At 48.8% G+C, this 11,951-nt stretch overlaps 1 pseudogene; it reads left to right on the top strand.

The window, feature by feature from the left end:
- The first annotated feature begins 3,470 nt into the window (after positions 1–3,470).
- The window catches only part of LOC124025535, a 60,367-nt pseudogene continuing 51,886 nt past the window's right edge, over positions 3,471–11,951 (top strand).

Here is an 11,951-nt window from a genome sequence, read left to right as displayed (position 1 = left end):
GGCATCATGTTAGTCAGCCTAAAGACAGGAAGCTGGAACATAATGTGATGTGGGATACAGAGATAGAGAGAGATGGAGAGACTACTTTTGTATATTATCTACCTCACTTGTTTTGGATTGGTTGACATATGTTTTCCATGCCAATAAAGTCCCTTGAAATGAATTGAGACGAGAGGAGAGATGAACAGAGGTACAGGATGCTGGAACAAGCCTAATGTGATGGGGGATACAGAGAGAGAGAGATGGAGAGAGACAGACAGAGAGAGAGAGATGGAGAGAGACAGACAGAGAGAGAGAGATGGAGAGAGACAGACAGAGAGAGAGATGGAGAGAGACAGACAGAGAGAGATGATGGAGAGAGACAGACAGAGAGAGAGAGATGGAGAGAGAGAGACAGCTGAGAAAATGATGACAGAGAGAGACAGACAGAGAGAGGAGATGGAGAGAGACAGACAGAGAGAGAGATGGAGAGAGACAGACAGAGAGAGAGAGATGGAGAGAGAGACTGAAGAAAATGATGACAGAGAGAGACAGACAGAGAGAGAGAGATGGAGAGAGACAGACAGAGAGAGAGATGGAGAGAGACAGACAGAGAGAGAGATGGAGAGAGACAGACAGAGAGAGAGAGATGGAGAGAGACAGACAGAGAGAGAGAGATGGAGAGAGACAGACAGAGAGAGAGAGATGGAGAGAGACAGACAGAGAAGAGATGGAGAGAGACAGACAGAGAGATAGAGAGAGACAGACCGAGAGAGAGATGGAGAGAGACAGACAGAGAGAGATGGAGAGAGACAGACAGAGAGATGGAGAGAGACAGACAGAGAGAGATGGAGAGAGACAGACAGAGAGAGTGATGGAGAGAGACAGACAGACAGAGATGGAGAGAGACAGACAGAGAGAGAGATGGAGAGAGACAGACAGAGAGAGATGGAGAGAGACAGACAGAGAGAGAGATGATGAGAGATAGAGATGGAGAGACAGACAGAGAGATGATGGAGAGAGACAGACAGAGAGAGAGAGATGGAGAGAGACAGACAGAGAGAGAGAGATGGAGAGAGATGGAGAGAGACAGACAGAGAGATAGAGATGGAGAGAGACAGACAGAGAGAGAGATGGAGAGAGACAGACAGAGAGATGGAGAGAGACAGACAGAGAGAGAGATGGAGAGAGACAGACAGACAGATGGAGAGAGACAGACAGAGAGAGAGATATATGGATAGAGACATACAGAGAGAGAGAGATGGAGAGAGACAGACAGACAGAGATGGTAGAGACCTTGATACTACAGTGCTGATGTTACTACTCCTACACAGAGTTCCATCTACAGTAGAGACATTGACTGATGCTACAACACACAGCCTGACAAAAGAGACAGTGGATAAGATAGAGTGAGAGTGTATAGAGGGGGATACAGAGAGGGAGATAGAGAGATGTGGAGAGAAAGAGGTGGAGAGAGAGAGAGTGGCAGGGAGAGTGGAGAGAGGAGGGAGGGAGAGGGAGACAGAGAGAGGTGGAGAGGGAGAGAGTGGAGAGAGAGGAGGGAGGGAGAGGGAGATAGAGAGAGGTGGAGAGGAGAGAGTGGAGAGAGAGGGGGCAGGGAGAGGGAGATAGTGGAGAGAGAGGAGGGAGAGGGAGATAGAGAGAGGTGGAGAGGGAGAGAGTGGAGAGAGAGGGGAGAGAGAATGAGGGAGATTCATCTTGTGAAGTACTGTTGCTGTTCCTCCTCTCCATATGTAATCACCAGGCCCTCTCTACCTCTCCTCTCTCTCTACCTCCTCTCTCTACCTCCTCTCTCTACCTCCTCTCTCTATGTCCTCTCTCTACCTCCTCTCTCTACCTCCTCTCTCTACCTCCCCTCTCTACCTCCTCTCTCTACCTCCTCTCTCTACCTCCCCTCTCTACCTCCTCTCTCTACCTCCTCTCTCTACCTCCTCTCTCCATATGTAATCACCAGGCCCTCTCTACCTCCTCTCTCTACCTCCTATCTCTCCCTCTCTCTCTACCTCCTCTCTCTACCTCCTCTCCTACCTCCTCTCTCCATATGTAATCACCAGGCCCTCTCTCTACCTCCTCTCTCTACCTCCTATCTCTACCTCCTCTCTCTACCTCCTTTCTCTACCTCCTCTCTCTACCTCCTCTCTCCATATGTAATCACCAGGCCCTCTCTCTACCTCCTCTCTCTACCTCCTCTCTCTACCTCCTCTCTCTACCTTCTCTCTCTACCTCCTCTCTCCACCTCCTCTCTCCATATGTAATCACCAGGCCCTCTCTCTACCTCCTCTCTCTACCTCCTCTCTCCATATGTAATCACCAGGCCCTCTCTCTACCTCCTCTCTCCACCTCCTCTCTCCATATGTAATCATCAGGCCCTCTCTACCTCCTCTCTCTACCTCCTCTCTCTAACTCCTCTCTCTACCTCCTCTCCATATGTAATCACCAGGCCCTCTTTCTACCTCCTCTCTCTACCTCCTCTCTCTACCTCCTCTCTCCATATGTAATCACCAGGCCCTCTCTACCTCCTCTCTCTACCTCCTCTCTCTACCTCCTCTCTCTACCTCCTCTCTCTACCTCCTCTCTCCATATGTAATCACCAGGCCCTCTCTCTCCCTCCTCTCTCTACCTCCTCCTCTCTCTCCATATGTAATCACCAGACCCTCTCTACCTCCTCTCTCTACCTTCTCTCTCCATATGTAATCACCAGGCCCTCTCTACCTCCTCTCTCTACCTCCTCTCTCTACCTCCTCTCTCCATATGTAATCACCAGGCCCTCTCTACCTCCTCTCTCTACCTCCTCTCTCTACCTCCTCTCTCTACCTCCTCTCTCTACCTCCTCTCTCCATATGTAATCACCAGGCCCTCTCTCTCCCTCCTCTCTCTACCTCCTCTCTCTACCTCCTCTCTCCATATGTAATCACCAGACCCTCTCTCTACCTCCTCTCTCTACCTTCTCTCTCCATATGTAATCACCAGGCCCTCTCTCTACCTCCTCTCTCTACGTCCTCTCTCTACCTCCTCTCTCTACCTCCTCTCTCCATATGTAATCACCAGACCCTCTCTCTACCTCCTCTCTCTACATTCTCTCTCCATATGTAATCACCAGGCCCTCTCTCTACCTCCTCTCTCTACCTTCTCTCTCTACCTCCTCTCTCTACCTCCTCTCTCTACCTCCTCTCTCTACCTCCTCTCTCCATATGTAATCACCAGGCCCTCTCTCTACCTTCTCTCTCTACCTCCTCTCTCTACCTCCTCTCTCTACCTTCTCTCTCTACCTCCTCTCTCTATCTCCTCTCTCCATATGTAATCACCAGACCCTCTCTCTACCTCCTCTCTCTACCTCCTCTCTCCATATGTAATCACCAGGCCCTCTCTCTACCTCCTCTCTCTGCCTCCTCTCTCTACCTCCTCTCTCCATATGTAATCACCAGGCCCTTGTGTGACATGCCTGGTAACAATACCTTCTCCCTCCCCAGGATGTGGAGTCTACGTTCTTCCAGTTTGGAGCGTCTCTGATGCAGGAGGCGTTACTGATGATGAACATCATGGAGGAATATGACTGGCACATCTTCTCTATAGTCACCTCTAAATTCCCCGGGTACCAGGTACACACACACCCCCTCATGGAGGAATATGACTGGCACATCTTCTATAGTCACCTCTAAGTTCCCGGTACCAGGTACACACACCCCCCTCATGGAGGAATATGACTGGCACATCTTCTCTATAGTCACCTCTAAGTTCCCGGGTACCAGGTACACACACCCCCCTCATGGAGGAATATGACTGGCACATCTTCTCTATAGTCACCTCTAAGTTCCCCGGGTACCAGGTACACACACCCCCTCATGGAGGAATATGACTGGCACATCTTCTCTATAGTCACCTCTAAGTTCCCCGGGTACCAGGTACACACACCCCCCCTCATGGAGGAATATGACTGGCACATCTTCTCTATAGTCACCTCTAAGTTCCCCGGGTACCAGGTACACACACCCCCTCATGGAGGAATATGACTGGCACATCTTCTCTATAGTCACCTCTAAGTTCCCCGGGTACCAGGTACACACACACCCCCCCTCATGGAGGAATATGACTGGCACATCTTCTCTATAGTCACCTCTAAGTTCCCCGGGTACCAGGTACACACACCCCCCTCATGGAGGAATATGACTGGCACATCTTCTCTATAGTCACCTCTAAGTTCCCCGGGTACCAGGTACACACACCCCCTCATGGAGGAATATGACTGGCACATCTTCTCTATAGTCACCTCTAAGTTCCCCGGGTACCAGGTACACACACCCCCTCATGGAGGAATATGACTGGCACATCTTCTCTATAGTCACCTCTAAGTTCCCCGGGTACCAGGTACACACATGGAGGAATATGACTGGCACATCTTCTCTATAGTCACCTCTAAGTTCCCCGGGTACCAGGTACACACACCCCCCTCATGGAGGAATATGACTGGCACATCTTCTCTATAGTCACCTCTAAGTTCCCCGGGTACCAGGTACACACACACCCCCTCACACATCTTCTCTATAGTCACAAGTTCCCCGGGTACAGGTACACACCCCCCCTCATGGAGGAATATGACTGGCACATCTTCTCTATAGTCACCTCTAAGTTCCCCGGGTACCAGGTACACACACCCACATTACACATCTTCTCTATAGTCACCTCTAAGTTCCCCCATCATGGAGGAATATGACTGGCACATCTTCTCTATAGTCACCTCTAAGTTCCCCGGGTACCAGGTACACACACCCCCACATGGAGGAATATGACACACACTTCTCTATAGTCATCTACACCCCGGGTACACACACACGCCCCTCATGGAGGAATATGACTGGCACATCTTCTCTATAGTCACCTCTAAGTTCCCCGGGTACAGGTACACACCTCCCCTCATGGAGGAATATGACACACATCTTCTCTATAGTCACCTCTAAGTTCCCACAGGTACACACACACACACACACACACACCCCCATCATGGAGGAATATGACTGACACATCTTCTCTATAGTCACCTCTACACAGGTACACACACACACACACACACATCATGGAGGAATATGACTGGCACATCTTCTCTATAGTCACCTCTAAGTTCCCGGGTACCACACACACACACACATTACACACACACCCCCATCATGGAGGAATATGACTGGCACATCTTCTCTACACCTCTAAGTTCCCCGGGTACCAGGTACACACACACACACACACACACACATTACACACACACACACACACACACACACACACACACACATTACACACACACACACACACACACACACACACACACACACACACACACACACACACACACACACACACACACACACACACACACACACACACACACACACACACACACACACACACACACACACACACACACACACACACACACACACACACACACACACACACACACACACACACACACACACACACACACACACACACACACACACACACACACACACACAGTAACCGTTGTGTCTGTGTGTAGGAGTTTATAAATGTCCTACGTGTGACGGTGGACCACAGCTTTGTGCGTTGGGACCTTCAGAGCGTCGTCACGCTGGATGCTGTGGACGGAGACGCCAACTCTAAAGCTCATATCCAGCTGAAGAGGATTCAGAGTCCTGTTATACTGCTGTACTGCTCCAAGGAGGAGGCTAGGTACTAGAGGCTGTTATACTGCTGTACTGCTCCAAGGAGGAGGCTAGGTACTAGAGGCTGTTATACTGCTGTACTGCTCCAAGGAGGCTAGGTACTAGAGGCTGTAATACTGCTGCTAGGAAGAGACTAGGTACTAGAGGCTGTTATACTGTTGTACTGCTCCAAGGAGGAGGCTAGGTACTAGAGGCTGTTATACTGCTGTACTGCTCCAAGGAGGAGGCTAGGTACTAGAGGCTGTTATACTGCTCCAAGGAGGAGAATAGGTACTAGAGGCTGTAATACTGCTGCTAGGAAGAGACTAGGTACTAGAGGCTGTTATACTGTTGTACTGCTCCAAGGAGGAGGCTAGGTACTAGAGGCTGTTATACTGCTGTACTGCTCCAAGGAGGAGGCTAGGTACTAGAGGCTGTTATACTGCTCCAAGGAGGAGAATAGGTACTACAGGCTGTTATACTGCTGTACTGCTCCAAGGAAGAGGCTAGGTACTAGAGGCTGTTATACTGCTGCTAGGAAGAGGCTAGGTACTAGAGGCTGTTATACTGCTGCTAGGAAGAGGGTAGGTACTAGAGGCTGTTATACTGCTGTACTGCTCCAAGGAGGAGGCTAGGTACTAGAGGCTGTTATACTGCTGTACTGCTCCAAGGAGGAGGCTAGGTACTAGAGGCTGTTATACTGCTGCTAGGAGGAGGCTAGGTACTAGAGGCTGTTATACTGCTGTACTGCTCCAAGGAGGAGGCTAGGTACTAGAGGCTGTTATACTGCTGTACTGCTCCAAGGAGGAGGCTAGGTACTAGAGGCTGTTATACTGCTGTACTGCTCCAAGGAGGAGCCTAGGTACTAGAGGCTGTAATACTGCTGCTAGGAAGAGACTAGGTACTAGAGGCTCTTATACTGCTGTACTGCTCCAAGGAGGAGGCTAGGTACTAGAGGCTGTTATACTGCTGCTAGGAAGAGACTAGGTACTAGAGGCTCTTATACTGCTGTACTGCTCCAAGGAGGAGGCTAGGTACTAGAGGCTGTTATACTGCTGTACTGCTCCAAGGAGGAGGCTAGGTACTAGAGGCTGTTATACTGCTGTACTGCTCCAAGGAGGAGGCTAGGTACTAGAGGCTGTTATACTGCTGTACTGCTCCAAGGAGGAGGCTAGGTACTAGAGGCTGTTATACTGCTCCAAGGAGGAGGCTAGGTACTAGAGGCTGTTATACTGCTGTACTGCTCCAAGGAGGAGGCTAGGTACTAGAGGATGTTATACTGCTGTACTGCTCCAAGGAGGAGGCTAGGTACTAGATGCTGTTATACTGCTGCTAGGAAGAGGCTAGGTACGAGAGGCTGTTATACTGCTGTACTGCTCCAAGGAGGAGGCTAGGTACTAGATGCTGTTATACTGCTGCTAGGAAGAGGCTAGGTACTAGAGTATGTTATACTGCTGCTAGGAAGAGGCTAGGTACTAGAGGCTGTTATACTGCTGTACTGCTGCTAGGAAGAGGCTAGGTACTAGAGGCTGTGATCCTGGTTCACCATTTAACTGTGTTGATCCCAGTTCACCATTTAACCGTGTTGATCCCGGTTCACCATTTAACCGTGTTGATCCCGGTTCACCATTTAACCGTGTTGATCCCGGTTCACCATTTAACCGTGTTGTTGGATCCCGGGTTCACCATTTAACCGTGTTGATCCCGGTTCACCATTTAACCGTGTTGATCCCGGTTCACCATTTAACCGTGTTGATCCCGGTTCGCCATTTAACCGTGTTGATCCCGGTTCACCATTTAACCGTGTTGATCCCGGTTCACCATTTAACCGTGTTGATCCCGGTTCACCATTTAACCGTGTTGATCCCGGTTCACCATTTAACCGTGTTGATCCCGGTTCGCCATTTAACCGTGTTGATCCCGGTTCAATTTATTGTTGATTTCATTTAAATCATTTAATGGATTCGCCATTTAAGATGTTGAGCACCATTTAACAGTTGAGGCCCATTTACATTGTCTACTTCAAATGGAGTAGCTGCCTCTTAGACACCAGGCCGTTTACATTGTCTACTTCAAATGGAGTAGCTGCCTCTTAGACACCAGTGATATAGCATCTGGTTCTGGTCTACTTAGTTCATTGATTTCCATTGAAACCTTACAAATGAGGGAGTGGGATGTCTCATTTCATCTTCCTTCTCCGGTATATTATTCTAAACAATCTGATCCCCCTGCAGGTATATATTGGAAGAGGCCAGGTCTCTGGGTCTGACTGGGTCGGGCTACATCTGGATCGTACCAAGTCTGACCACAGGGAACCCGACTTCACCCCAGACATCTATCCCCTGGGGATGATCTCTGTGTCCTACAACGAGATGGAGTATCCCTTGGAGAGCCGCCTTAGAGACGGAGTGGGCATCATCGCCACGGCAGCCGTCGCCATGCTGAGGGAGAAAGGGGAGGTGCCAGAACCCCAAGGGAACTGCTACAGCCAATCAGAGAAGGGAAAGACTCTGCCCAGCGCCCTGAGAGGGTAAAAGAGGGAGTGGTGTGTGTGTCCTATCAAAATCAAATAACATTTTATTTATCACATAATGCCCCACAATGTCAATACTTTGTAGAAGCACCTTTTGGCGGCAATTACATCTTTGAGTCGTCTTGGGTATGTCTGGCTCAGCTTTGAGTCGTCTTGGGTATGTCTGGCTCAGCTTTGAGTCGTCTTGGGTATGTCTCTATCAGCTTTGAGTCATCTTGGGTATGTCTGTATCAGCTTTGAGTCGTCTTGGGTATGTCTGGATCAGCTTTGAGTCGTCTTGGGTATGTCTGTATCAGCTTTGAGTCGTCTTGGGTATGTCTGTATCAGCTTTGAGTCGTCTTGGGTATGTCTGGATCAGCTTTGAGTCGTCTTGGGTATGTCTGGATCAGCTTTGAGTCGTCTTGGGTATGTCTGGCTCAGCTTTGAGTCGTCCTGGGTATGTTTGTATCAGCTTTGAGTCGTCTTGGGTATGTCTGGATCAGCGTTGAGTCGTCTTGGGTATGTCTGTATCAGCTTTGAGTCGCCTTGGGTATGTCTGGATCAGCTTTGAGTCGCCTTGGGTATGTCTGTATCAGCTTTGAGTCATCTTGGGTATGTCTGGATCAGCTTTGAGTCATCTTGGGTATGTCTGGATCAGCTTTGAGTCATCTTGGGTATGTCTGTATCAGCTTTGAGTCATCTTGGGTATGTCTGTATCAGCTTTGAGTCATCTTGGGTATGTCTGTATCAGCTTTGAGTCGTCTTGGGTATGTCTGGATCAGCTTTGAGTCATCTTGGGTATGTCTGTATCAGCTTTGAGTCATCTTGGGTATGTCTGTATCAGCTTTGAGTCATCTTGGGTATGTCTGTATCAGCTTTGAGTCGTCTTGGGTATGTCTGGATCAGCTTTGAGTCATCTTGGGTATGTCTGTATCAGCTTTGAGTCATCTTGGGTATGTCTGTATCAGCTTTGAGTCGTCTTGGGTATGTCTGGATCAGCTTTGAGTCATCTTGGGTATGTCTGTATCAGCTTTGAGTCGTCTTGGGTATCTCTGTATCAGCTTTGAGTCATCTTGGGTATGTCTGTATCAGCTTTGAGTCGTCTTGGGTATCTCTGTATCAGCTTTGAGTCATCTTGGGTATGTCTGTATCAGCTTTGAGTCATCTTGGGTATGTCTGTATCAGCTTTGAGTCGTCTTGGGTATCTCTGTATCAGCTTTGAGTCATCTTGGGTATGTCTGTATCAGCTTTGAGTCATCTTGGGTATGTCTGTATCAGCTTTGAGTCGTCTTGGGTATGTCTGGATCAGCTTTGAGTCATCTTGGGTATGTCTGTATCAGCTTTGAGTCGTCTTGGGTATGTCTGTATCAGCTTTGAGTTGTCTTGGGTATGTCTGGATCAGCTTTGAGTCGTCTTGGGTATGTCTGGATCAGCTTTGAGTCATCTTGGGTATGTCTGTATCAGCTTTGAGTCGTCTTGGGTATGTCTGTATCAGCTTTGAGTCGTCTTGGGTATGTCTGGATCAGCTTTGAGTCATCTTGGGTATGTCTGTATCAGCTTTGAGTCGTCTTGGGTATGTCTGGATCAGCTTTGAGTCATCTTGGGTATGTCTGTATCAGCTTTGAGTCGTCTTGGGTATGTCTGGATCAGCTTTGAGTCATCTTGGGTATGTCTGTATCAGCTTTGCACATCAGGATTTGGTGATTTTCTCCCATTCTTCGTCTCTTCAGTTAGATGGGGAAACGGCGGTGAATAGTAATGTCCACAGATTTTCAATGGGATTCAAGTCTGGGCTTTGGCTCGGCCACTCAAGCAGTTTCACATTCTCATTCTGAAGCCATTCCAGCATTGCTTTGGCGGTATGCTTGGATTCATTGTCCTGTTGGAAGGTGAATCTTCATCCCTCGTCTAAGGTTGTTTGCACTCTGAAGCAGGTTTTCAGTAAGGATTTTCCTGTAATTTGCTCCATTCATTGTCCCCTCGATCCTTACCAGTCTCCCAGTCCCTGCCGCTGGAAAACCTCCCCATAGCATGATGCTGCCACCACCGTGCTTCATTGTAGGATGGTGTTAGACGGGTGATGTGCCTGGTTTTCTCCAGACGTTGGTCTTTGTGTTCAGGCCAAATAGGTACATGTTTGTCTCATCAGACTACAGAATATTTTGCCTTATGACTATTTTGCTAGCTCCAGGTGTCATGTGACTTTCTTGCTAACTCCAGATGTCATGTGACCTTTTTGCTAACTCCAGGTGTCATGGGACCTTTTTGCTAGCTCCAGGTGTCATGTGACTTTCTTGCTAACTCCAGGTGTCATGTGACCTTTTTGCTAACTCCAGGTGTCATGTGACCTTTTTGCTAGCTCCAGGTGTCATGTGACTTTCTTGCTAACTCCAGGTGTCATGTGACCTTTTTGCTAACTCCAGCTGTCATGTGACCTTTTTGCTAACTCCAGCTGTCATGTGACCTTTTTTAAAACTTTTTCTCAGGAGTGGCTTCCGTCTTCAGGAGTGGATTCTGTATGGCCATACTCCCATAAAGTCCAGATTGAGAAAGTGCTGTAGAGACTGTTGTCCTTCTGACAGGTTCTCCCATCTCAGTCTGGGTAGACTCTGATGGAGACCAGCTCTAGGCAGTCTGGGTAGACTCTGATGGAGACCAGCTCTAGGCAGAGTCTGGGTAGATTCTGATGGAGACCAGCTCTAGGCAGAGTCTGGGTAGATTCTGATGGAGACCAGCTCTAGGCAGAGTCTGGGTAGATTCTGATGGAGACCAGCTCTAGGCAGTCTGGGTAGACTCTGATGGAGACCAGCTCTAGGCAGTCTGGGTGGACTCTAATGGAGACCAGCTCTAGGCAGAGTCTGGGTAGATTCTGATGGAGACCATCTCTAGGCAGAGTCTGGGTAGACTATGATGGAGACCAGCTCTAGGCAGAGTCTGGGTAGACTATGATGGAGACCAGCTCTAGGCAGAGTCTGGGTAGACTCTAATGGAGACCAGCTCTAGGCAGTCTGGGTAGACTCTGCTGGACACCAGCTCTAGGCAGAGTCTGGGTAAATTCTGATGGAGACCAGCTCTAGGCAGTCTGGGTAGACTCTAATGGAGACCAGCTCTAGGCAGAGTCTGGGTAGATTCTGATGGAGACCATCTCTAGGCAGAGTCTGGGTAGACTATGATGGAGACCAGCTCTAGGCAGAGTCTGGGTAGACTATGATGGAGACCAGCTCTAGGCAGAGTCTGGGTAGACTCTAATGGAGACCAGCTCTAGGCAGTCTGGGTAGACTCTGATGGACACCAGCTCTAGGCAGTCTGGGTAGACTCTGATGGAGACCAGCTCTAGGCAGAGTCTGGTTAAACTCTGATGGACGATGGAGACCACTGTGCTCTTGGAAACTTTCAACACTCTTAAGAATAGTTTCATGCTCAACCCAGATATATGCCTCGTCACAATTCTATCTCTGATATCTACAGACAGTTCCTCAGACTTTATGGTATAGTCAATGTACCCTTGAGCAAGGCACTTAACCCTAGTTGCTACTGTAGGTCTCTCTGGATCAGAGAGTCTGCTAAATGACTCACTACTGTAGTGTCTCTGGATCAGAGAGTCTGCTAAATGACTCACTACTGTAGTGACTCTGGATCAGAGAGTTTGCTAAGTGACTCACTACTGTAGTGACTCTGGATCAGAGAGTCTGTTAAATGACTCACTACCGTAGTGACTCTGGATCAGAGAGTCTGCTAAATGACTCACTACCGTAGTGACTCTG

The sequence above is a fragment of the Oncorhynchus gorbuscha genome, unplaced genomic scaffold (genome assembly GCF_021184085.1).
Source record: "Oncorhynchus gorbuscha isolate QuinsamMale2020 ecotype Even-year unplaced genomic scaffold, OgorEven_v1.0 Un_scaffold_2273, whole genome shotgun sequence".
NCBI lineage: Eukaryota > Metazoa > Chordata > Actinopteri > Salmoniformes > Salmonidae > Oncorhynchus > Oncorhynchus gorbuscha.
This window is presented reverse-complemented; position numbering and strand designations above follow the sequence as displayed.